Source organism: Pezoporus flaviventris, unplaced genomic scaffold, assembly GCF_033815535.1.
Source record: "Pezoporus flaviventris isolate CSIRO_AGI_PZ_B2104156 unplaced genomic scaffold, CSIRO_AGI_Pfla_v1 ptg000025l, whole genome shotgun sequence".
Taxonomy (NCBI): domain Eukaryota; kingdom Metazoa; phylum Chordata; class Aves; order Psittaciformes; family Psittacidae; genus Pezoporus; species Pezoporus flaviventris.
Genome location: NW_026892573.1, coordinates 18,709,525 through 18,737,319, shown reverse-complemented (window position 1 = coordinate 18,737,319; position 27,795 = coordinate 18,709,525). Strand labels below are relative to the sequence as shown.

At 42.4% G+C, this 27,795-nt stretch overlaps 1 protein-coding gene and 1 long non-coding RNA gene across 4 annotated transcripts in view; both read left to right on the top strand.

Annotated features, from left to right (window-relative positions):
* The first annotated feature begins 2,168 nt into the window (after positions 1 to 2,168).
* The window catches only part of LOC133271552 (uncharacterized), a 104,389-nt gene continuing 78,762 nt past the window's right edge, over positions 2,169 to 27,795 (top strand). The window contains exon 1 of the long non-coding RNA XR_009744186.1: positions 2,169 to 2,207. This is a non-coding gene — a long non-coding RNA (uncharacterized LOC133271552). The remainder of the gene's footprint in view (positions 2,208 to 27,795) is intronic.
* ZC3H12C (zinc finger CCCH-type containing 12C) overlaps positions 16,223 to 27,795 on the top strand; it is a 47,396-nt gene continuing 35,823 nt past the window's right edge. Inside the window, exon 1 of one of the 3 annotated variants that reach the window (XM_061457726.1) lies at positions 16,223 to 18,508. The gene's annotated coding sequence lies outside the window, so the exon portion shown is untranslated. Of the gene's footprint in view, positions 18,509 to 18,666; positions 19,086 to 27,795 lie in introns of those variants that run through there. The other 2 variants (XM_061457724.1, XM_061457723.1) reach the window with 2 other exon arrangements.

The window sequence follows — 27,795 nt, the reverse complement described above, 5'->3', positions numbered from 1 at the left end:
AGTGAAGTGATGGTCTTAATCCAGTCAGAGAGAGCTAAACTGGGTATTTTATGAATTTCTGCCATGTATGGATGAGAAGCAATTGACCAGAAGGCTGCATTTTCTCTTGTTTTAAACTTTAGCCTTCTTCCAGACACATAACTCTCACCAAGCCAAACATTAAATCACATTAAGAAGGAAACATTCATCTACTCTCACATAAAATCCCAGGCTATGACATAATTTCCATCACATTTAATTGATCCTTAAAATCAGGACTGATATGGGGAGAGATGTTGTGACACCTAAGGCAAGGACCAGGCATTTTCCTAATATAGAAGATTGTCGCTTGCAGATTAATCATACTGATTAAGTGTGATGTGAATATACATGCAGTAATGCTAGCACATCATCCTGAAAATGTATTAACAGAAAATGAGGCAAGAACAGCAAGCTTCATTCAGGCTTGCTGCAAGCTCTGTTCAGATGACAGGATATAAAATTAACCCTAACTAGTGGAGTATCATCCTCCTACAACCATAGCCTTCAGCAACACATTTGGAGAAGCGAAGGGGCTTTGTTCATTCAGTGATGTGCCTAGAGTCAGTCCTGGTACATATTATGATAATATTTCTGCAAGAGGCTTATAAATTGCTATCAAGATGGCTAAGCCATGCCCAAGCTGCAAGGTTCTAATCTTTGGTTAGCAATGCCTTGTGCTGAAAGAGGTTAAGACTAAATTCACGGCCTGACATTAGACAACTATCTCTTATGTTAAAGCCTCAATGTTACCTACTAAAGAGCAGCAAGTATGAGAACAAGTGATTCTCTTTTGAGTAAGATATAGAGAAGGCAGATTGCAGCCTTGTGATTTCAGTACTTTAGGTTGCCTCTAACATTACATCAGATAGTCCAGGAACACCCAGCTCTGTCTCTTAACGTTATAGCTCTAAAAAGCAGCCTGGGGATTTGTTTTTAACATGGGAGGGAACCATTGCCCCGGTTAACAAACCGGCATAGTTTGGTTCTTTGCCAACCAAAATCCCAGTGGAAAGAAACTACCCAAGGATACAAAGCAAACATAAACCTCATGCAGAACACCTAGGTTCCAGAACCCTGAATACGCTCACTACACAGGACTGTTAGCAGGAGCAAAACCCAGAAATGGAGATGAGCTAAAATCAAAGCTGTTTAATGCTGCCATCAAGCAATTCCTGCCACTCCCAACATGAAGGATCCCACAGAACCACGTGGATCTGGAACACCGTGGAGCAAAATGTTTCATCCATCTGTCCCAGGAAGAAAGTGGTTCTGTGCTCACCCCTCAACAAATACCAAGATAGTAGAACAAATCCATTGAGGCTTTTGCAGTAGAGGCCAGTCCCAAACTGGAAACACAAATGCTCTGGTACAAAGGCAGATACATGGCCCAGACTTGTCCCACCTCCCTGCCACCTGCTGGATTACTAATTGTACTAATGTTGTTTCATTACCAACCTGTATCTGTCCCTAGGCCACAGTATGGATGTTTCTGGTATACTGTGGAACCTCCACCTCTTGCTGCCGAGTTCTTTCATATACGATCAATAAACAATTCATTCAACTCCATAACACTTTGAAGCTGCAGATAAGCTTGTTAGCCAGACTGTGTTGTGGCATACATCTAAGGTGTCTTGCTCCTGGGGCCACTGGCACACTGAGCAGTGTGGACCCTTAGCACTTCCTGGAATAGTACTCTTAATAGTACTCATTTTCATTTGAGGAGTTGCTGCAAGCAGTGAGGCAGATGAGCTTCCCCCATGCTGTGCATGTTTATGTATAAATGTAAATCTTTCTTACCTTTCATCTATGAAAGCTGAAACATCACCAAATGTACTCGTTTACTGAAAATTCACATGCTGGTGCTGATAAAGAGGCAGCTTTCATTCCGCATTATGTACATTCCTCTAGACCTGCATGAAATTAATTTTGGATTGTAATAAATAATTGCAGTATTATTTTTACTTGAACCAGAGTGGCAATCTGTCCTGGGTTCAGCAGTAGCAGTCATTTTTCTCCTCCTTGGTAGCTGGTGTAGTGCAGTGTTTTGACTTTCAGCTCGGGAACAGAGCTGATAACAAGGATGTTTTGGTTTGGCCAAGGACTTTGTGAGCCTCATGCTCTGCCAGGGAGGAGGGGAAGCCAGGAGGAAGCAGAGACAGGACACCTGACCCAAACTGACCAAAGAGGTATTCCATACCACAGCACGTCATGCCCAGGATGTAACTGGGAGCTGGCCGGAAGGGCTGGGAGACTGCAGGGTTGGAGGAGGTATCGGTCGGAGCTTGGTCGGGCTTGGGGGGCGAGTTATCGGTCAGCTGGTGCTGAGGTGTTGTATTCTCTTCCCTTGTTATTTCCTTTATCATTATTATCATTGGTGGTAGCAGTAGTGATTTGTGTTATACCTTAGTTACTAAACTGTTCTTATCTCAACCCGTGGGAGTTGCATTCTTTTCGATTCTCCTCTCCGTCCCTCCGAGAGCAGGGGGAGGGCAAGAAAGGGGGGGGAAGTGAGCGAACGAATTACCTGACTGGGTTTAAACCACGACACAATCACAATAGATTGTAGTTAATGTGTTGTACAGACAGTGAAATACAGGCATAATCTTGGGGATTTCAAGACATTAATAAAAATTAATCATCTCTTTTTAGGGTAAGTAAGTCTAGCATGTGGCAAGTATATTTGGGTTAAGAAAGCATTTCTGAGCTGTATTTTCACCTCTGCCTAAGATGCCACCCTTTCAGAATGTGTTTTGCATATGCAGTTTATCAAATTACACACCCAGCAATCCAGCCAGCAAATGTTGCAGTAGGACATATTAAAACATCAAACCGGAAATCATTATGCCTCTCTAACATGTTAATCTTTCCCACTGTCACTTTTAAATAGATGGTGAGATTTCACCCCACAACTGTGTGTCTAAACAATGACAAATCTTCTGCTAACACAGAATCAACCCCACTTGGAGTCACTCTGCCTTAAGTTCAGTAGTCTGCAATGCTGAAGCAAATTCAGACCAACTACAGATTGAACAAACACCAAGTAAAAGCAATAGGGGTAACTAAAATTAACCTGACATTTTACAAGAGAAAAAGAGAACCAGTGTCAAGGCCTCTTGCACATCCTACCTAAGCATTGAGCCCAGTTTTTGTTTGTTCATAACACTGCTTCTCACGATGCTTCTAGAGAGAAGCTGTCCTTTAACTCAGGACACTTACAGCATGGTTAATGCTAAATTTTGGAAAGCACTAGTGCCATGTTTAGTAATCACTATAAGGGATTACTTGGAAGAAGTCAAAATCAGGGAAATTGACTATAAAATTCCTTGATGTTGATGAAAAGTGAGTACAGTTTTCCATACACATCCTTGCGTTGATGCAGGCTGTGCCACAATTTCAATTCAGTTTTAATGATTTGGGTTTTTTTCACCATACAATTTCAGTAGAAAAGTCACCTTTCAAAGGAGAAAAACTGAATTGTCTATGTATCTATGTTTAACATCTTTGTCAGCAATATGGACCCAGCACCTGGACTGGGGCAATCCCAAGCACAGATACTGGGTAGGCAGAGAATGGACTGAGAGCAGCCCTGAGGAGAAGGACTTGCGGTGTTGGCTGATAAGAAGCTCAACATGAGCCGAGAGTGTGCACACACAGCCCAGAAACCAACCGTGTCCTGGGCTGCATCAAAAAGAACATGACCAGCAGGTCAAAGGAGGTGATTATCCCCCTCTACTCTACTCTCATGAGACCCCACTTGGAGTACTGCATTCAGCTCTGGGCCCCCAAGCACAAGACGGATGTGGACCTGCTTGAGGGAGTCCAGAGAAAGCCACAAAGATGCTCTGAGGGCTGGAGCACCACTCCTATGTAAACAGGCTCAGAGAGTTGGGCTTGTTCAGCCTGGAGAAGAGAAGGCTCTGGGGAGACCTGAGCAGCTTTCAGTACCTAAAAGGAGTCTATAAGAAATCTGGACAGGGACTTTTTATATGGGCATGTAGGGATAGGACAAGGGGGAATGGCTTCAAACTGAAATAAGGTAGATTTAGATTGTATGCTATGAAAAATTCTTCATTATGAGGGTGGTGAGGCACTGGCACAGGTTGCCCAGAGGAGTTGTGGCTGCTGCATCCCTGGCAGTGTTCAAGACCAGGTAGGATGGGGCTTTGAGCAACCTGCTGTAGTGGAAGCTATCCCTGGCCATGGCAGGGGGGTTGGAACTAGATGATCTTTAAGGTCCCTTCCAACACTAACTATTCTGTGAGTCTCCATAAATCTTGAAATATCTCATTTCACATCCCCAAAAGCAGTGGTTGTGCAGATCACATGCCTCTGACTGTGGCATCCATCTATTTTCTCTTCTTCTAAGTTAGGCACTATGGAGGGCATAGAGATCCTCTTTCCATTCTGTGTTTGTACAACATCTAGAACAAGTTCTCAATCTACTACTAATAAGCCCTTAAGTGTAACAATAATATAACAATAAATAATAATTGAATAACTGGAAGAAGAAGGTTGTCCTTTATGTCAGCAAGTTCTGAACAATGTAAAGCTTTATAAAGACAAAGCTCATATCCGAAAGGCCACAGAGAAACTCAGAAGCAGTCTGTGTATCACAATAAACAGATTCAGATTTGCCTATAACTTAATTTTAAAACTATATCAAGTAGCTGTAACAATAGTAAGAGAATACTGCAGGATAGATTTATTAATTAATAACTATGAATTCCAAGCACTTTGCAATATATAGTGTGAGTAGAAAATTGTACATATTATTAGACAATACCATAAAGCAGAGGGTATCCAATCAAGATGTTGATTAGTCTTCAGTTTCAGAATCACAAACCCAACCAATTCTTGCAAAGTTTCTAACATAAAAGCCTTCAGTCCATGTGTCAGATCACATGTCATAGCTAGGACTCACCCAGGATCTTGACACTGCATCAGAATAACTGATCCAAAAGCCAGCTTGAAGCCTCCAGTGGTCTCTGCCCTGAGGATCTCAAAGTGCAAGAACAGTTCAGACTTTAAAATCTAATTCATCTCTGTCTACACAGAGAAAATAATGTCCTGTCTTTCCTCTCAGGTGATTTTGGACCCAGAACATCAAAGCAGCAGGAGCTAAATCTGATGTTTCTAGATATAAAACATCATGTTTAAAAATTTTGTTCTTCCACAAATAGCAGAAGCAGTATGTGAAGTAGATTTTCTATCTTGTATCTTGTTTCCTTTCTTTCAAACTGGGACAATTTCTCTAAAGCAGTGATACTCATCCAGGTTACATGTGCATTATGGTCATTCTTAGTATCATAATGCTATTAAATTCAAGGTATGATCGAAGTTGTATGGATTTGCCACAAACATTTTTTGCAGATACTCATGCATTCTCCCACAGTCCACAGACTGATCATTTATATTTTCTTTGTATTTCCTTTGACTTCACACAACTCTCTCCACTTGAAGTTTGTTCCATTATTCTCACAAAACTGTTCTGAGTGTCTTATAGACTGATTGACACACGAACAATTAGAAGATTCAGAAACAATTATCCTCTATCATAAGATGTACTAGAGTAATATGAATTTTTTTAAGGAACTATTATAAATCATTTAAAGCTGTTTATAAAAATAGAAATGAAAAGCGTAATATTTCTGAACACTGAGCTACAATGGAGCATATTTTTAGATCAACTTGCTTTTTAGATATATGCAAAAAATCCTTTCAGTATTCCTCCCTCACATGCAAACTTGAAAATTTACTCCATGACTTCAAGAATGAAGGAAATACCTTCTTAAACTAGCGATAGAGGTAATAAACTTTCTTAAGAGTACTTACGGCATCTTAATTTTGCGAGCATCTTTTAGAAAGCATTGTAGATATAAACATGAGGAATTAAGAGATGTGTGCACATCTACAGGGATATGATATAACAGGTATCACAGAAACACGGTGGGATGGCTCCTGTGATTGGAGTGTTGGCATGGAAGGTTACAGGCTCTTTAGAAAAGACAGGCCTGGCAGGTGGAGATGGGGAGTTGCTATTTATGGTAGGGATAGGCTGGAGAGTATGGAACTGTGTCTGGGCACAGGTGAGCAGTCAATAGCGAGTTTGTGGGTCAGGGTTAAAGGGAGAACAGTGATGGGAGACATTACTGGGGGGATCTGTTACAGACCGCCTGATCAAGGAGAACCTGCGGATGAAGCACTCCATAGACAGATAGGAAAAGCCTCACGCTCACAGGCCCTTTTTCTCATGAGGGACTTCAACCACCCTGACATCTGTTGAAGCAACAGTACGGCCCGGCACAAGCAATCCAGGAGGTTCCTTGGTTGTGTGGAAGACAACTTCCTTCTGCAAGTAATAGAGGAGCCAACAAGGAGAGGTGCCATGCTTGACCTCGTGCTCACCAACAGGGAAGGGCTCGTTGGAAATGTGACGCTCCAGGGCAGCCTTGGATGCAGCGATCATGAGATGGTCGAGTTCAAGATCCTCAGGACAGTGAGAAGAGCGTGCAGCCAGTTCACTGCTTTGGATTTCAAGAGAGAAGACTTTGGCCTCTTCAGGAACCTGCTTAGTAAGGTTCCATGGGATATAGCCCTAGAGGGCAGGGGGGCCCAAGACTCTTGTTTAATATTCAAGGATCACCTGCTACAAGCTACAAGCTCAGGAGCGTTGCATCCCAACTAGAAGGAAGTGCAGCAGGAGGGCCAGGAGACCTCCTTGGATGGATAAGGAGCTGCTGAGGAAAATTCAAAGGAAAAAAGAGGCTTATAAAAGGTGGAAGCAAGGACAGGAGGCCTGGGAAGAATACAGGGATGTTGTCTGGGAAGCTAGGGACCAGGTTAGGAAAGCTAAGGCCTAGTTAGAATTAAACTTGGCTAGGGATGTGAAAGATAACAGGAAAGGATTCTATAGGTACACAGCAAACAAAAGACAGACTAGGGACAATGTAGGCCCCCTCTGGAAGCTATCAGGAGAACCGGCTCCACAGGATTTGGAGAAGGCTGAGGTTCTGAATGACTTCTTTGCCTCAGTCTTCACTGGCAAAGGCTCTGACCACACCACCCAAGTCTTGGAAGGTAGATGCAGGGACTGTGAGAATGAAGACCTTGGGCCCACTGTAGGAGAGGATCTGGTTTGAGACCATCTTAAAAACCTAAATGTACACAAGTCCATGGGACCCGATGAAATCCATCTGCGGGTCCTGAAGGAGCTGGCAAATGAAGTTGCTAAGCCACTGTCCATCATATTTGAGAAATCATGGCAGTCAGGTGAAGGTCCCGACAACTGGAAAAAGGGAAATATAACCCCCATTTTCAAGAAGGGGAAAATGGATGACCCAGGGAACTACAGACCAGTCAGTCTCACCTCTGTGCCTGGCAAAATCTTGGAGCAGATTCTCCTGGAGGGCATGCTAAGGCACATGAAAAACAACAAGGTGCTTGGTGACAGCCAGCATGGCTTCACTAATGGGAAATCTTGCCTGACCAATTTGGTGGCCTTCTATGATGGGGCTACAGAACTGATGGACAGGGGTAGAGCAGTTGATGTCATCTACCTGGACTTGTTCAAAGTGTTAGACTCTGTCCCACACGACATCCTTATCTCTAAATTGGAGCGACATCAATTTGATGGATGGACCACTCGATAGATAAAGAACTGGCTGGATGGCCGCACGCAAAGAGTTGTGGTCAATGGCTCAATATCCAATTGGAGACCAGTAACAAGGGGTGTCCCTCAGGGATCGGTGTTGCGACCAGTCTTGTTTAACATCTTTGTTGGTGACATGGACAGTGGGATTGAGTGTGCCCTCAGCAAGTTTGCTGATGACACCAAGCTGTGTGGTTCGGTTGATACGCTGGAGGGAAGGAATGCCATCCAGAGGGACCTCGACACGCTTGTGAGGGGGGCTGATGCCAATCTTATGAAGTTTAACCATGACAAGTGCAAGATCCTACACCTGGGTTGGAGCAATCCCAGGCACAGCTACAGGTTGGACAGAGAAGAGATTCAGAGCAGCCCTGCAGAGAAAGACTTGGGGGTGTTGTTCAATGAGGGACTCTTCAGTAGGGACTGTAGTGATAGAACAAGGGGTAATGGGTTAAAACTTAAACAGGGGAAGTTTTGATTAGATTTAAGGAAGAAATTCTTTACTGTAAGGGTGGTGAGGCACTGGAATGAGTTGCCCAGGGAGGTGGTGAATGCTCCATCCCTAGCAGTGTTCAAGGCCTCATTGAACACAGCCTTGGGTGTCATGGTTTAGTGTGAGGTGTCCCTGCCCATGGCAGGGGGGTTGGAACTAGATTAACTTAAGGACCTTTCCAACCCTAACTATTCCATGATTCTGTGACTCTATAAATCATGAAGGATCAGCCAGCACACATTTCCTGACATGACACTTGCTGATTTTGATATTTTCCTACCAGGCATTGTAGCTCACTGGTATCCAGCACTCAGCTTTACAATGAGTATAGCCTGAAGCAAGCACTACAGAGCTGCATGTACTGCTTTTGCTTCAATGGTGATGTAATGGAAGAGAGCTTGTCCTCTGATTAAGTTCTCCATCCACTCTCCTAAAAGAGAAGCTGTCTCTCTTCCACCACAAGTTTAGTTTCAAGTTCCTTATTATGAGAACTGTGTGAACCAGCTGGAAGAGTCAAAAGGGGAGCAAATAGGATAATTTGAGAATAAACAGCATTTAAAGAAATAGCGGACTTGTGTAGGTCACAGAAGATGAGAGGCAACAGGATAAACAAGGGTAAAGGGTATGAGAAAGAGGAAAGGAATAAATTCACTCCACACCTGTCCTATGGATGAGACAGTCTGAATTGCTTTTGATATAGATAAGATATACAATATACTCTTTCCATCTCAGATAGCTCTGAACATCTATCTGTAAATAACTGAATAAAGATCCAAATCTCCATTTCTTCTAGCAGAAACTTAGAAACTTGTAGTATTTGTAGATACATACCTGCAAACATCAACACTTAAAGAATTAGTCCCACATGGACTATTTGAAAGACATTTCCCAGGGAATCTATTCAAACAGTACGTACCAGTCAGTGCTGGAGCATTTTGCCTACAGCACATATGGTGTCTCCACCACCAGAAATTCTCAAGAAGGACAAACACCTTCCAGACAAATTTAGGTGAACATGATCCTGCTGTGGAGTACAATGATGGGACAAAAGATGTCTCTTCTCATACTATTTTCTACAATTTCTATGATTCTTCTTATAAGAACATACAAGAGTGGCCAGGAATGGGGGCAATAGGCCCCCAGAGACTCAAAGATTGGAGCAGATAAAAAGGTGAGTGTATAAAGTCATTGTTTCTTTGCAGCTGAAGTACAGATACTGGAAACTGTTCTGTGGGTACAAAAATCAGAAAAGAAATCAAAGCCATGCAAAATATGAGAACAAAATCTCAGTCCCAACTATCATAATACTTCTATCTCAAATACTACAAATAAATAAATACTGAGATGATTTAATGTTTGTTTGCTTTCTGGGCTTTGTTCAAAAAACAGGGGCAGAATAAATATATAAATGGAAGGAATACAGAAAGTAGAGAATCTCATTTCTCTGGAGATGAGGTATCATGAATAGCAACCATTAGGAGAGAAAATATTACTGCTATCTCATTAATGATATGCAAAATGTAATGTGCAGTCAGCGGCTTTTGGGCAAATTGCACAGTTCCTGAAAAAAAAAAAAAAAAATTCTCACTGCAACCAAAAGCCATTTTGTTTGTTTGTGGTAACTGTTGTGTTCACTTCTGAGCTATCATGAAGCAGAACTATGTACAATATCATGTTCCTCCCTCACCCCCACAAAAAAAAGCACAAGCATTGATTCTTTTTTTGTATCAGTAAGATCGGATTTTACCAAAATGAAGGCTACAAAATGGTTATCATTTCACCTTGCAAAACTACCAGCTACCCACAGTGCTGAGCTATAAAACTTATAATAAGAAACACCGCCAGGTGAAACCGCAGAGTGTGACCAAAAGCCAGGCTGGCTGCAGAAGGACAGAAAAGAGCTTGATCTTCTGTAATGCTCTGTGTCAGCTGTGAATAAAATAAAAGAGCCAAGGTCAACATTTGATTATCTGAGCATCCAAGTGCTCTTGCATTTTAAACTTTGGCATTTAAAACATCTTCAGATAAACTAAAGGAAATTTCAGAGTGAAAATTTCTTCCTAATAAGGGAATCAAAAAAAAAACAACCAAGCACAGATGGAAACACAAATTGTTTTACTTAATGAAAATTCTGTAAAATTTATGCATCAAAAAGTGCTCAGTGTTTTAAGGTTTTTGTCTTAAAAATTGAAATTTTGTAGCAACTAATTTAGTTCAAATTTCAATTGCTTCAAAATGCAAACACACAATGGTAAATAAATGAGATTAAGGCATTTTACACCCCCATATCTTTCTCTCTCTTAATCTTTAAACCACAGCACGGCAGTAGTAAGAAATGAACATATGGGGTAATAAAAACCTTCCTAAAATGGGGACAAAATTCTTTTTTTTAAGCTGACATTTGGTTTCTGCTTTACCTTCTCCCAGTTCTCTTCCCAGTCTGAAGGCGATCATAGGTATGAAGAATTCCTCAGCACTGACATTCTTTCCCTGGCTATACAATGTCTCCTGGTTCTCCAACAAGCTGCTGCTTAGGGTGAATTCTATCCTTCCAGGTTTCCAGAAGCCAGCATGCATACATTCTGCTGAGTGAAAGCCTGTGTAATATTCCTGTCAGTCAGGCTTTTTCAAACATTCTTGCTTTCCTGTGCTCTGTGGCGAAGATTCCCATGCTAGTTTTCAATCATACCTCTGGATATATTGACAGGGGATAGTTCTCTTTCTTGATGATGCTCTGGAAATTTTGAGAACAGTGAGCATGACCCCCGCCCTCACCCACTTCAGGGATCCCTCCCCCCACCTTCAGGGATCCCCTAAGTGATGTCTCTCAGCTGCAGAAAGTGTGTTTGCGTCTGCTTGATTCACTCTCCAGCAGCCACAGCAAGAGAATTTCTTCACTGCTTCCCCCATCCCCAGCATGACTGACCCATTCTGTGGTCTTAACATGCCTTAGGATTTTGTTTGACCTTTTCATGATGAAGGAGGAGGTGATAATGGAGTCAGACATCTGTCCACACTTGTCTGTGTCCACAAGATGTGGTAGGCAATCAGAGTTTTTTTTACTAAAAGCAAAAATTTTAAAAAAAGCTCTGATTTATCAAAGGCAGATTTCTGTCTCCTGCTCATTCTTTTGATCATTCCCCAGGCTAAGTGTCTCCCATAGTGCTTGCAAGGCAAGCACAGCTGGGACATGCTCACACTGGGACATGTCTCAGTACAGCCCAGGACCTTCCTTCAACAGCACCCAGCTGAAGACGTCCTCTGCCAAGCACAGAACTAAACAAATGTATAAGGGCCCCAGCAGGGCTGGAACTTGGGGTTTGGGGCTGTCTTAGGGACTTGCTGAAACAGAGATCTCTACACTTCAGTTTTTAACAGCTCTAGGAGGATTTTTATTCCGTGAATATATCCACTTGCTTTCTGAAAGGGAAAGCAAGTGGATAGCCAAGGAAAGCCTTTCTTTCTCCAAGGCTCTCAATACAGTCTCCCACAGCCTCCTCCTAGAGAAAGTGACACATTATGGTCTGGACAAGGGTCTGTGCAGTGGGAACTGGCTGACTGTGTGTACCCAGAGGGTGGTGGTGAACAGCTCCTTTTCAAACTGGCAACTTGTCACCAGTGGGGTCCCACAGGGATCAATATTGGGCCCAATATTTTAATATCTTCATAAATAGGCTGGAAGATGGGATCCAGAGTACCCTCACCAGGTTTGCCAACGATGCCAAACTGAATGGAGTATTGGACAGTTTGGACAGGAAAGCTACCCTCAGGAAGACCTGGATAGGCTGGAAAAGCAGGCTAACGATCCATATGAAGTTCAACAAGGACAGGCGTACGGTCTTGTTCATGGGAAAACACAATCCAAGAAGGCAGCACATGGGAAAACACAATCCAAGAAGGCAGCACATGTTGGGATCTGCATGGCTGGGGAGCAGCTCTGTAGAGAGGGACTCTGGGGTCCTGGCAGGCAGCAAGCTCAATATGGGTGAACAGTGTGCTGCTGTAGCAAAGAAAGCCAAAGGGATGCTGGGTTACATCAACAAGGGCATCACCAGCACAGATAAGGAAGTCACTATCCCACTCTACTCAGTGCTTCTCGGGCTACACCTGGAATACTGTGTTCGGTTTTGGTCCCCACTATACAAAAAGATGTGGACAGGATTGAGGGAGTCCAGAGAAGGGCCACAAAGATGACTGAAGGACTGGGAAGCTGTATGAGGAAAGGCTGAGAAATGAGTTTGTTCAGCCTGGAGAAAAGAAGGCTCAGAGGAGAGCTTATCACCATGTTCTGGAATTTAAAGAGGGGCTACAAAGAAGATTGAGACTCCCTTTTTATTAGGAGTCAGATGGAAAAGACATGTGGCGATGGATACAAGTTAGCAAGTCAGTCCTGGAGAGATTTCAGTCGGACACAAGAGGAAATCTTTTCACAATGAGAACAATCAGCCACTGGAATAATCTCCTCAGGGAAGTGGTGGATTCCCCAACATGGGACACTTTTAAGACTTGTCTGAACAGGGCGATGGGACATCCCGTCTAGGTCATGCTTTGCCTAGAAAGGTTGGATCTTTGAGGTGGCTTCCAACCTGGTATCTGTGATTTTATGATGCTGAAAATAGTGGTAGTTTCAGGGATTTTTTTCCTTTTGCCTCTCTGAAACCTGACATCTGTCAATTTTATCTGCTACTCCCTGAGTCCTATAGTGAGACAGGTACTTTATTAATGGGTTTTGTGCTATCCATTCTTTACAGGCCCTTCTCATACCCTCTCTTGGCTGTGTCCTTTCCAGGTCAAAAAGTTCAGCACAAAGCAGTCCCATATCCCTGATCATCCATATTGCTCTTTTCTAGTTCTGCTGTCTCTCTTTTGAGATATGCAGGCAAGAGCTGCTTCGGCATTCAAAAAAATGCATCACCATTAACAGTGGCTTAATGATGCTTTCTGTTTCCTATTCTTTTCTTGATATCTATTCCTTTCAGCCATGGCTGAACGCTGACATTTTCATTACAACTCCAATGTCTTTTGTCTCACGTGAAGCAAATGGCTCTTCATGGTTGGATTTTAGTTGTTATGACTCTGAGAAATCCAATATTATCATGAAATGTTGCCACTTTCTTACCCACCTCTTCTTCCACATCACCTACGAATATTCTGATTAGCACATGCACATGGGCAACACATGTTCTGTGTAGAAAAGCATACTGTTAGTCTTTAACAAGAAATCAATACAGGAGGAAAATCCTCATTCTCTGAAAGGATAAAATGACTATACAATTTGCCAAACTTGTCCTTAAGGGAAAAGGGGTAGGTTTAAACTCCTGATGGACATCATTGTCTTTAAAAGCTCAGCAAATAATGTATTCAGCATTGGCGATTATTGCAACAGCATTTTTATTCTAGGGAGCCCAAAATATGCATGGGTCTGCTCTCACAGCCATGTTGATTTAAGGCTATAACAGCAAAAGTTTGCAGAAAGGAGTAATACCTAATTAGAATAGATAAGATAGTTGGAAAAATAAAAAGCTATCAGGAATGCTGTCTGTTGATCAGATCTGGCAAGTAAACAAAAGGCAATTCTTGGTATAAGCTATTTTAAATTGAAATGTAGAAGTAAATGCTAAACTACAGTTTTTAAAAAATATGCAATACTTCATGAAACCAAATCATGCCTAGAAAATAAGTAACACAGTACAGTTCATACTAAAAACTACTACAGGTTCCTGACAGTGAAGATGGAAGCATTTAGGATTGTGAGCATTAGGTAGGTCCAGAATACACTAACATTTTATGAATTGAGTAATTTTATCTAGTATATGTCTAAAGAATCTCAGATTTATGTTAACATTATGTAGTGTTTATGTAGAATGCCTTTGAATAGACCGACAATGGGTATCTAAATAATTTTTATTGCACATTTGACTCACATGAAATCATCACAGTTATCTCAGTAGCTCAGTGCAGTACAACTCAGCAGTCTGTACCCGTTGCAGGCTGCCAGGAAAATGAGAAAGGCTTTCGTCTTCGACTATGTTCAGAGAAAAATGGGACAAAACATTTTTCTGTCCTCCAAAGAACAAAGGAATGATTAGGGATCCTACCTGAAAAAAAAAAAATGTACAATGGGACTGGATAAAGGAATGATGACTAATGAGAAGCCTCAGATTATATGTAATCACAGAAAAATAGGTCTGGAATGGACCTTGATTAGTGACCTAGTCCATCCTCCAATTCCAATGCCAGATCAATAGTACCTACTATTTGTCCAGTACATACTTAAAGACATCCGGTAATGGAGACACTATTACACTCTCCGTAATATAAAGCTGTGCTTCTCTAATGTTACCATTAAAAAAGCTTTTCGTCCTTGATGCAATTTAAGTCCATTACATCTTACCCTACCTACCAAGAACAGATCATTCTTCTCTTTGCAATGGCCTTTTAAGTATATGAAGACTTCTTAGCATGTCTTTCTTCTGCCTTTAGCCTGAACAACTCCAGCTCCTTTAGCCTTCCCAGTCTTCTGTTCATGCTGGTTGCCACCTACCCTGTCTGCTGTTGGTTATGTACTTCTTGAGCTATGGTGCACAAAACTAGCCCTTCCACTGATGTACTACCAATACTGCATAGAGTGCATGGATCACTTCCCACACATACACCCTCCTGGGATGTTTACTGTTTTTGCCATGAAAACATACTGTTGACTCATATTCAGCTTGTGACTTACAGAAGACTCCAGATTCCTTTCTGGAAGATTGTTTTTTTAACAATTGTTCCTTGTCCTAAATTTGTGCAAATTTTTATACGTGCCTAGCCTCAGCAGCTAAATTTGTATCCCCAACCTGTGCCTAATATTTTCTAGACCACTTCCTATTTGTCAGGATCCTAATCCCCTCCTGCAACATGCCTGCAATTCCTCCCAGAACTGAACAGAACTGGATTTAGATTCCAAGAGGACCCTACCTAGTAAGCACATTTTGCCACCAGCTGTTGATACCTACCCTGCAGGCACATTTGCCTACCTAGTGAAGCTGCAGCTCCATAGTAGCTCCACACAGACTATGTTTCTCTAGATTTTTACTAGAATATCAAGGTATAATACCAAACAATGTAACACTACATTTTTGCATGATTCAGTTGCTGCGGTAACACAAATTAACAAAATGTACATTGTCATAGCAGATTTGTCATACAAGGTATGTAGGCTTTTCTACGCAAATAACAGCAGAAGCAGCACAAATGGACAAAATGTGGTGGCTGAAAAGGGAAAATAATGCCAGGTGGAGGCTAAACAAAGAACTGACGAATCTAGATGTTTCAAGGATGTCAGTTTGGAACCAGGGACCATAACTGTGGTTAAGTGGAAGGAAAGGATAAGGGTCTAACTGCAAAAGGTACTCAAACGACTAAAGTAGAAAGCCAGCAAGTAGACTTAATGTTTAAGATCTTAAAGTGAAGCAGCAGCTCTTCAAGAAGACAAAAGCAACAGGCACTAACAGTGATATTATGCTGAAATCAGTTATCTGCTTTGGCGTATTTGATAATCTCAAGAACAAGCTGGATCAAGAGAGTTGGGGGCACAGGTTATCTGAAAAGTGGTCTGGAGGCAGAAAGCACAGGTTTCCCAGGCCAAGAGGGTGAGGAGTAGATTCAGTTAGAGAGGCTGACCAGCCCGTTGGACAACTGCAAGAATAAAGGAGGCAGTCTTTATGTCACAGGCAGAAAACATTCAAATCATGGAAAAGAGCTGTAGCTTGTAAGGGGAAAGGAGAAATGGCAGATTAAATGCACAATATAATTGAGAAAGTAAAGAAATTTTGAAAATACGCATGTATTTTTTAATTAAAAAAATAGTAACTGTGATGTAAATCTGCTGATGCAAATCAGCTAAATCTAACTTCACAAGACATTCACCATAAGGAAGATAGAAAGGTAAAGAGAGTTAATATGTATGGGAGGCCGGTTTTATAGAAAAAGCATTGTTTATAAACTTTTGCTATTCTGTATTGTTACATTGTAGTTTATTCTGGAAATAAAGGAGGTTCTGGTTTCAGAATGGGGCAGCTGGTCCTGTTTTCCCTCATCTTGTTTTTAAGTAATGATTAATCCCACAAGTGTGTTCTCATTCATTAACAACAACTTTTTCCACCGTTTACTGACCAGGAAAGTGTTGTGCAACATGTGAAAGTCCCAGGGAAGCTACGGAAATCCTGAGTTTCAGCAAAACCTGAAGAATGGTGATGTGGGAAAGAATGTGGACATACAATAGGTAACCAAACCCAGAGGAAAAGAGAGATGGGCAAGTCATGGAGGCATATGAGTCCCCAGCTCCTGATTGTCCTATGCAGAGGAAGTCTTTTAATGCTTACAACCCCCTTTCCAAGGTACTACTGCCGTATTTGGGGTTTGTGGTCACAGAACAGAAAAATCCTGGATTCTGACAACTGAACGTGTATTTTAATCGGGAAGCAACTTGCTTCCTAAGGCAATAGAGTAAATGAGGTTTCACCAATGTGCAGTGCAGTGACATCAAGCAGCTTCCTTCATTTTGAGTAAACCTCACGTTCGAGCAAACTTAACTCATGCTTGTAAGTAGCACATTGTAATAAATTACAAAGGTACTATAGGTTTACAGAATTGCAATCTCTTCTCAAAAGGAGATGAGGTCAAAAAGATCCTTTAGGCAAACTCAGCTGGGACTCTGGTATACCAAGGAAAAAAATGTGAAATTCTCTTGTGACTTTAAGTAGTTTCAGAATCAATTTCACTCCATATTATTCTGTTATTTCTTATTCTGATAATTGAGAACCATTTTCTCCAGCACTGCAGTGCTTTTAACTGACTCATATGCTCCCCCATCACCAGCAAAGGCTGCCACAATAAGCAGCAAAGTACCACTGCAAGTGTCTAATTATTTAGTCTTGCTTTCCCTGATTTCCTCTATTAAATTAATATTCATAGTCGCATTTGGACACCACTCTGTGTCTCTGGACTCTTAAACAACATCGGCATATCTGGGACTGAGGGAACAAGCATTTTTTTTTAGTAGAGATCTCAAACTCCTTCTGCACAGCTAAATAACTAACCAAAGGAGAAAGCCAGCCTCTTGCACCATGAGCTGAACCCTCAAGATGGGAATGAAATACACTGAGAAAATTGACAGATCTTGTACTGAATGAGAACAGACAAAATCGTGTCATCACCCTTACAGACTATGTCACCTTGAAGGGGAAAGGTTTATTGAACCATGTATGGGAAAGCAGTATAGCCGGGCTCCTCTACAACCTTTTGTCCAGACAAAACTATAATATTTTGTTGGAAAAATAAACTCTGAAAAGTGGCCCTTCAGGATCATATTTCTATGTAGGATTTGCATAGACTAGATGCAGAAATTTTGTCCATTTTCTGCTGGGTACTAGAAGAGCTTTTTATAAACTTCAGTACAGTAGTAGAACAGTAACAACTATACACACACACTTCCAGTCTGTAAGTAGCAATAGCTGTATGTCGTGTCTTGCACAGGACACACTCAACCAGCCCGCAAGCCGTGATCACACTGCCGGCGCTTCATTCATATCTCCTAAGCAGACTCCTGGCGCCCAGCCACCCCGGCAAGAGCACAGAAGGCAGGGTGGGATGGTGTGAGGTACATTCCTTCATCTGCATGAAAGTAACTGCGGGGTGGGTGGAAACATCTCATAATTAGAGCATGGGACGGAAATTAAGATTTCTACCAACTCCGCCACAGACCCAGTTTGTTATCCTTGACAGAAAGATCTCCAGCCTCTCTTTGTCCATCTGCAAAGCCAGGGGCAGTAGGGAGTGGGGAGACCTAGATAGTGAATGTTCACGAGCACCCGGAGATCTCCTGAAGGCAGCGGCTGGACATCCTCCACGCCGGGCACACCGGTCAGCCCCACCGCGGACGGTAACGTGCGGGCATTTCGGAAGGGTGTTACTACGGCAGCCCTCTCCCTGCGGCAGGAACCCATGACACGGCGGGTGACCCGTGTCCCACTACTACAGACCGCTGCCCAGGCCGGGCCGGGCCCTCACCACGCAAGGCCGAGCGCCGGCTCGGGCTGTTCCTCTGTGAGGCTCCGTCGCGCCCCGGCAGCAGGTGCCGCCCGGCCGCAGTGGCGCAGCCTCCTAGCAGCGCGGCGGGAGGCGGGCAGGGCGCCCGATGGGCTGGTTGAGAGCCCCGCGGAGCGCCCCGGACATGAGGAGGGCGGCGGGAGGAGGCGCGGCGGCAGGCGAGGTGAAGGCGACCTTTCCACCGCTACTCCTGCCCGCGACGCCGGCGGGGCCGGCTGCTCTCCTCACGGTATGCGGCTGCCGACAGCCCGCAGGTGGGTGGCTGCAGGGCCGCGGGAGACCCGGCCCCGGATGGGCCGAGGTGGGATGCACGGCGGACCCCGGCGATGGCGGAGAGGGGAATGCCCGCTCTGCGCTTCCGCCCCGGCGCCGCCCATTGCTGGGGCCGAGCCGGCGCGTGTGTCAACACGGAGCTGTGGTGCCGGCCCTGCCCCCGGCGCCTCCCCGAGGTCGCCCGGCGGAGGTCGCCGGGGCGGCGGAGGCCGCTGAGCGGCCGGGAGGAGCCGCCGGCGTCCGGTGCTGCGCGGGGAGGTAGGCGACAGCCTCGTATCCCTGCCCCGCCACCCCAGGGGGCTGGCGCCGGCATCCCCACTCCTCGGCAGGCCCCGCGGCCGGCCCCTACGGAAAGTTTTCCTGGAGCTGGCCGCTGCCGACCCCGGCGGGAGCCGTGGGCCGAGCCGGTGGGAGCGGCCGTGCCTAGCCCAGAGCCGGGCCTGCCCGCGGGGCTGCTCCCGGGTGCACGACCGCGGCTATCTGGAGCTGCCGCTGTCCCGGGGGACACTCGTACCCGGAGTACCGGGGACCTGGAAAGGGATTTAAAAGTTATTTCAGGTATTCTACCTACCCCGCTGTTACCCTGCTTCTGACTTACGAATTTGTGTTGGGTTTGGGTTGGTTTGGTTGGGTTGTTTTTAAGAATCCTCTGAGAACAGTAGAGATTTGTTCTCTTCACTTTGGGTGAGAGAACCGGCTGCGTAAGTTGCAGCTTGTGCCGTTTAACCAAACCGTAATAGGCAGAAGCCTCTGAAGCTTTGGCTGCACCATTCTCAGATCTAGCCGTAGCTTTTAAGTTCCAATTTATCTTAAAAATTAATTTTCATCCACCTGTGTGTTTTGGACCTAACTCTGCAGGCATGTCTGCATAACAGCGCTAGGCATGTACGGCTGTATTTGTGGAGCAGTGACGTTATTTTATAATGCCCCCGGGGGAGGAAACTCTGCTGGGCTGTGTTTGTGCAGCACCTCATGCAGCCGGCCGTGGCCCTGTCTGGCACTCCTGTGCCTGACTGCTTCCGTAGCTTTGGTAGGGCCAAATAGCCCTTAAGCGATGGTGTTGCTGAAAGTTGGGTTAAGTAAATCCATCCCACTGAACAGTAGACCACACTTCTTTAGCAGCAGATGTAGTGAAATGTCTTGTTTGTCTTGTCCTCTTGGTCTGTGTTTGCAAAGCAAAGACATAATTCATAATTGCAGCTCTTAATGCAATTAACAGCATACTTAGAATAGCAGTAGCATAGTCTTTTGATCTGGAAAGAAAATAAACTATTTAAGTATGTTTTGAGTTTTCTAAGTGACAGGGTCCTTTCTCTTCCGTTGTCTGCTTACTGCTTTGCATTTGCCCATGGTGTGAGCCAGTGAGTTCATGGTACCATTTCTTCCAGTACCGTGTTAGATAAATCTTAATGAATTATACTTTCTGTCTGGTGATACTTCAAGTGAAGTATCTTCAACAGGAGTGTACTGTAGTGAATAGAGAATTCGTTATGTTAGCTTAAAGCACGTTTGCGACTATTCGAGGGAAATAAGGAAAGGTTTTTGTGTTTTCTCTCCCCACCCCCTTATTTTTTATTAATTACGTCAACTAGTCTTGAGAATTCAGAAACTTTTTTTTTTTTTTATTCCCTGATGGAGGTAGTTGAACCAATTAAAAGTATTTTGTCTCTCCACAAACCTTCCTGCATTCATGGTTTTAATCCAACATAGTTATTATTACACTTTTATTACTACACTGGACTTCCAGAGGGCAGCAGTAACTCAGTGGTTTTAATATTTACCTTTACTTGTGATTCTTTTCAAAAGGCAGTTATTGTTGATAAGGTCCTGATAGCCAGAGCTCCACTAATCATATTTATAGGCATCTGCAAATCAAAACACGCTTTAAAAATGTTGTCTTGTACTGTAAATGCAAAGAGAAGTGGAGTTTATTGAAGGTATGCAATTTAAAAACAAACCCCATACTCTCAACCTGACAGAGCATGAAGGAATTATCCAGACTTGACTCATCTGTGTAGATTGTGCGTTTCAGGCTGACTGCTGAGCTGAGCACAGTCCAATGGAGTGATTTCACTGCCTGATTCTCCGGGTTGTACCAGCCTTTAAAAACATTAGTGATATTCCAGGTCTGTTTAATCTTTTGAAGAAAACTAGGCTTGCAGTTGAGACTTGAAGAGATTGGAGATTCTGTTCAATATTTGATGAAAACTGTTTACTGTTCAATTTTATATAGGTAAGTTGAAAACCTTATGAGATTTTCTTCTATGAAATCTTATACATCCTATGTGAAGTTGAAAATAGCCTTTAAGCAAGCTGAAAAAGGATAGTTTGAAGTCAGCAGGAGGTGAAACAAGGAGCTTGCTTGGCTCAGGTCAGTTTTTGTTGTAGTCAGAAATGCGTATAGCTAAGCAATTCCATATTCAGTATGAAGGAGATGTATGATTGACTTCTTTCATTACATAAGTCGTAAAATCTGTTTTGGTATTTTCTGCATCACATCCATAACTTCTGGTTTGAACCAGTAATTTAAAAACAAGCAAATTAACAAACAAAAAACAAATCTGACCTTGAACTTTTCAAGTCTGTGTAGGGTTTTTTTGCTGGTTGCGCTTTATTTTTTAATTAAAGAGGTTTCAGTCATGGATCTCTTTGTAGCTTGTATTTTAAATAATTCTTGAGAACTGAAATGCTTGAAAGAGAGTGGCGGTAGTAAGAAAGAGTAGGAAGGGGTTATAGTAATGAAGAGGAAGGTTAGAAGAAGCATGGTGTGAACCTCCTCTTTTTCCTGTCCTGTAAACACTATTCTGCTGCTTTTGCTGTTCTGTGAAGCAGTGTCCCACTTGTAGCTAGGAAGTCACAGATAAGTGTTGGGTTTTCTTAAGTTATTCAAGAGATATTTCATCATTCACTCATTTCCATAGTGTTTGTTGCCATGGCAGCTAGCCAGTGGCCTTATTAGTGATCAAGGCAATTAATGCTTCAGGTTTTGTCTTGTGGTACTGAAAACTGTACCTGAAGTAAGAAAAAGAAATTCTGCAGCAAGTTGTTTCTATCAAGAGACTGAAATATTTCTGACCTCAGACTTAAGTTATTGTATAGTGGTGCTTTGTATCTCGTGTTACGTATGTATAGTTATGTTTAAAATGCCTCCTGTCTTCAAGCTTACTAAATATTTACAATAAATGTACTGCTTCTACCATATGTTTGAAGCAAGAAGCCCATTAATTGAACAAACCCATATTTTTATGCTTGAAAGAATTGACACTTCATTTTAGTTACTAAATTTTATGTTAAAGGTAGGATATAACAAAAGCAGATGTGAGACGGTGTAACAAGAAGCAGTCATTTTTCTTGCCTCCTGGTCTCAAACTGTAGTCATTTCCAGTTAGCATAGATAGAAAATCAATTGTAATCTGCTCATAATTGCTTTCCTGGTAGAGTTATGAGGCATTTCTCCCACATTATGTGTGTGTGTCCCCTTCCTCCTTTTTTTGTTTCTTTTTTTACTTATTATTTTTTCTCTCCATATTTTTTCCTCTGCATGTCTTGTGGAATAGGTAACTCTCCAGAGTTAGAGGAGATTTTTCACTGTGAAGGTTTGCATCTTTAAATGGTTTTGTGTAGCAGCTTGAGGCTCTGTCAGAAGGCATGTTCCTTACCATGTTGTTTAGTGATGAGCAGAAAATGATGGAGGTTTTCATAACCTTGGGGCTTTCTGCTTAGATGAACAAGGCGTTTCTCTTTTACCTATCAGGATTGATTACTTCAGGTTAGATCACGTTTCTTATGTAAAAGGCTGAGCTTGCAGAACCAAAAATCCAAATTGTATTTTGCCTAGTAGGAAGTGCTGGGCTTGACACTTGACACCAACTTCACCGTTCTGCAAGGATATTGTATTCCCCGGTTAAGGAGTTACTTTAGCGTTTTGATAAATTCAAGCTCCATTCATTCTTGAGTCATAGCTGCAGAATGAGAATGTTTTGAAACAGTACTTTAATTTTAAGAATTGTACTTTTGCTGTCCTGACTGGAAAGGTCTGGACACAAAACCTTTTCAAAGTCTGCCCTGGGGAGTAACGAAGCTCACCCTCTGCAACTGCACAGTTCATGGTTGTTCCAGGCTGCCTCGCAACATGTGTCAGACTACCTCTCCTGACTGCTTCGCCATTTTAAGGTTGTATTTGCTTGATTTATGATACCAGTGTAATACTTTAAAACTTGACATATCATCCTCCTCCCTGTGAGATGCCTGTTTGTGTATATATATGTGCACATACATGTGTGTGTGTGTGTTTATGGGTAGATAGATGCAAAATAGAATGCTAGACCATCCCAGAGTCTGCCATCCTTTAAATGTAGAAAGCCCCTATGTGCTTACAATTACAGCTCCCAATACCTCTGTCTTAGCCTAAAGCGATTTGGTTCGGAGTTCTTTCGAGATATGTCCTATACATAAAGCTTCTGCAAGATTATACACAGTATTTAAAATTTATTCTGTATTAAAATTATAGTTTTCTAGAGGGTGGATTGTGGGGAAACCAAAGCTATGTTCAGAAGGAAGGATTACACTTAATAGGAAGTTGGTATTTGAAAAAAAAGAGTGAGGAGAGATGAAGACATTATATGGTTGGGAGTGCAGGAGAGTTTAATGGATGTTAATAGTCCTTCCAATTGAAGAAATACAGTAATTTCTTTTGGTATGAAAGGAATGTATTGGGAGGTGGTTGAAAGTTGCAGAGGAGTGCCGGAAGACTGGGGAAGTCAGTGAAGCTGGAGGTGTTAAGCAGTAAATGTGATGCAGGTTATTGCAAATACCTGAAAAGCAGTGTGCTTGTTGCAAGTAGGTAAATCTCAGGGACTGGGAAGAGTCTTAAATCCTTGAGTCCTTTACTAACTGACAAAAACTGTCATGATAGTTCTTAAATGATCATTTGTGTGAATTTCCTCCCCTGTGAGCTGTAAAAAGTAATGTGTTCAGTTGCAAAATCAGAGAATCAGTCTCATCAGGCTTTGAAGTTTTGTGATGAGCTGAAAATTTCTGTTGTGCTGTGACTTAGACCTTTTATTTTAGGACTAATGAAATTTGGTGGTTTAGCAGAGATTGGCTGGAAAGAGACAGATTACATTTCCTTTGACAGAAGCTACTTTCCAAGTCTCCTTTTGTTCTGCAAACTGTTAACATAAGTAGCTGGTATCTATAAATCCCCATACCTGTGCTTTCTTAGTCACCATTATAGTTGGTGCCCTGACTCTTAACAGGTTTCTTCAATCCTTCATCATTTGTAAATCTAATGTTTGAGTCACTGAGTTATCTTACTTAACCTTTCCAATATCAACACATGGCCCCATCCTTGATGAGAGACATTTCTCTTGTAAGAAGGACCATCAACACTTTTCATTAAGACCTCCGCTTCATATAAGTGGAAGGTCTGAGGGCCTCATAGTGTGCAGCCATACCCCTAAGCCCTTTACACTTTAAAACATTCAAACCTCAGATGATTTCTCCTTCAGCAATAATTCCAGTAGCTACTATTTGTAATGTCAGATCCACCTCTGGAAATGGTTTGTTCTGGCTGGGGAAGGGCTGAGATGTGCAAGTGCCCAGGGCTGTGCACCTGGGTTCACGAGTCTCTAGCAGCTGCTTCTGCTGCCATTCTTGCTGGGCTGCCAACTGGGCTTTTGCCACTCTTGTTGAACTGTGAGTTGGGCTTGTTAGTGTTTCTGGAACTGTCGCTGTTGGGATTATAGTCTGGGTTTCTTGGAAGTTGTGAGCTACAGCCTGTGTTTACTGCTGAAAGATTAAAATCAGAGTTTTCTGCTTCAGCTGTAGTTTCCCTGGCCACTTGTTTGCTTGTGTGTTAATAGCTTTGTATTGTAGCCATCATGTGGAAGAAAATAACATTGGTATCATGCATACATTGATGTGACTTTCATCTGGTTCCAGCAAAAGACTTGCATGGCTTGTAAACGTGTTGCAATGGTGGTGCCTGCTAGCTGGAGTTTTATTACCAGGACTCATTCAATATTGTGACTTTATTTCTTGTGAGCTCTCTGCCACCTTCTCTGAATTGACCATCACTTATGTTGTAAGTGAAACTTGGTGTAAACCACCCTTGCCTGATAAATTGGGAGGAATTAATCTACAGATCTTCACAGAGATTTAGTATGTGTTTGAATTGTGGAATTACACAGTCTGTCCTTTTCAAGACTCAAAAGAAGTGCTTTTTGGCTTTGATAGTGTTGATACCATGCATAGTCTCTCCTTAATGTTTTGTTCAGTATTTTGTGATGGTCTTCCCTCTGATTCGTTTCATAAAACTGGCAGCTCCAACATTTTGTGAGGCTGTGGTAACAATCTCTGTTTCACGCAGGACACCTTGCTGCATTTCAGACATTAGTATGTTACAGATCCATTATGTTTTGATATATACAGCTGTCACAAGAGAGACCTCAGACAGGCAAATTCATTAATGTGAGAGCAAGCGTCATCATCCTCTTAAGGCTGATTTTTCTTGCTGTGCTCTATGTACTTCTGTGAGCAGTTTAAACTGTTCATCTGCAGCTTGAATACGCTCACTGATATTCCTGTGGGAGCTCTGGGGAGAGAGTGTTCATAGCAGGCAGACTGAAAACAGATGCCTTCAGTGGGCATTGTAAGTAGAGTTTAGTTCATCTGCTGACATGGAATCCTTTTGTGGAAAGTAAAGCCTCATCCCTTGATAAGTGCAAGATGATGTAGCAAAAATAGGTAATAAGGCCAAATAGGCAGTGTTAGCAGGAGCATAGTGAGCAGATCAAGCAGAATGATCATTTGCCTCTTTTTGGCGCTGGTGAGATTGCATTTGGAACACTGTCCAGTTTTGGTCTATAAAGGACAGGTGAAGATGCTGACTTCATGGAGCAAGTCAAGTGCACTGCTACCAGGATGATCAGGGGGGTGAAGTACATCATGCACAAGGAGAGACTAGGAGAGCGGAGTTTGCTCAGTCTTACTAAGAGAAGACTAAGGGGGATCTTAATGCTGTCTTCAGCTGCATAATGTGAGGATATGGAGAAAACAAAGTATTCTGAGGCATGGAGCAAAAAAACCAAGAGACAGCAGTTGCAAGTTACAATGAAGATATTCTGGCTGGAGATGAAGGAAAATGTCACCCTGAGGATACTTAAACACTGGGATGTGTGCCTGGGGAGGTTGCTCAGAAGCTGACTTGAAAAAGGTGCTGAGCAACTTACTGTAGTTGACCCTGTGTGGAGTTGGGGGTTTGTTGGACTAGCTGTATCAGGAGATACCTTCTAAACTAAATTATTCTAATTGTTAATAGTTCTGAATGAAGCCTTCCCATTCACATTTGTCATTGTCAGATCTAACTTCATGACAAGGTGGGACTCAATGTGAACTCGGGGGGCCAAAAAGGGCTTGAAATACTAACCTTAATGAAGGAATCTACAGGTATTCATGTTTCTAAAATCTAGTCAGCTTTCCAACTTAAGAGAAAAAAAAAGAAAAAATATTGATGGAGTGGAGACTAAATGTAAGGAAATTTGATCTGTGATACTAATTTCTACTTTAAAAGTTACAAGTTTCTGAGCTCAAGATGAAATGACTCCAGGATTCTGAAGACCTGCAAAAATTATGTGAAATCACTAACAGTTTGTCTCTTTTTTGACATATGAGGTTATTAAACAAAAGCGAGCAAGCTGTTTTAGTAACTTACAAAATACCAGGATTTCAAAGCCAGTACATAGTACAGTTCGGGGCTTCCTGGTGGTCTCTCCTGAGTTCAGTAAATCTGAAGGAAAGCCTTACCTAAATGACTGGTAGTAAGATAGACTTCTGTGTAGCTATTTTTCTTTTTCTATTTATTTTTGAACTTAGATTTGCAGCTACAGTAACCCACTTTCTGTAAGATCTGGCTATTGCTGCTACTTGTCAGGTCTATTAAAAGCTTTCCAAGAAAGTAAGAAATAATCCTACACTGTGTCTTGACACACTGCATGACCATCTTTTTCTTCCCTGATTCTTAACTTACTAAATCTGGGTAAAAAATTGGATATTTAATGTATTTTCTGGCTCTTTCATCCCAGTAGAGAGTAAATGGCAAGGCTGAAAGTCTTGCAGAAAATCCACTGCTGGCAGCTCTCTTGCAGACGGCTCCAGTCCAAAATGACAACTGCAGCCATGTGGTACAGGCACAGGAATTGTCTCTCAAACAGGCATAACCCTATGAAGCCATTTAGGGTGACACAGAGTCCAACCAACACCTTGAACTCCGTCCAGGAACCCTGGAGATTATGGAGGTCTGTTGCCAGCAGCATGACCTGAAACACAACCTGGCCATGTTGCTAGACAGTTTGAGAGGCCTATTTTCCTCTGACAAGCCTTTCAAACTCTTAATAATAGTCTGTGGCACAGATAAAAGATGTTAGGTTGACTAGCTAAGTATCTTAAATTTATATTTAAATGAAGGGAATACTTTTTTCTTTCACATAACCATGTTAGTTTTGTTAGAGGATTTTCTTCTGACAGAACAAATTTGAATAAAAGTACTTTGCTAAGCATGACGGCGTACACTTCGTACAGTTGTAGGCATTGTCTGGCCACCCAATATTGTCACAGGGAAAGTTAATTAGGCAGTTCAAATTTTCATGCTCAGAAAGCATCCAGACAGCATGACTCATTCTAGAAGTGGGAAGAGATCAAATCGAACACGTATTGCTGGAAACTCTTTCCTAGAGTGCTTTGTATCTTGGTGTCTCTGCTTCATTTCATAAATAATAAAATTAAGAAAGAAATTAAGCAGAGTGCCCTCCAGCAGGAATTCTAAAGCAAACACCGTTCCCCCATTTGTTGCGCAAATCGGCAGCATGTTTGCACTGCCCTGGTGTGGATGAGAACAGTTGCTCAACAGCCATCTTAGCGTATGACAGAGGGTTTCTGTGTTTTCTGGCTTGCAGACCCCTTAAAACTTTCCAGTAAAGCTGGAAAGCCCTGCATCGAAGTAGCTGAACTGCAGGATGGATTTTTCTTGACTTTCTTTGGCAAAGTGTGTAAAAATAGGATAGACCCTTTGGTGTCTCCAGACTAGAATGTGAAAACCAGTGGCTGGTGATTTTATTTTTTTTCTGCTCTCTTTTTAAGGATTTTTATTTTGTGTAATTTTCTTAATAACTTCAAATGGTTTAGGCTCTTGCACCCCCCAGATGGGCAGAAACACATACAAGATATGTATTAAGTGCAGTTTTAAAGAAAGCTGAAAAGACTGCTAGAC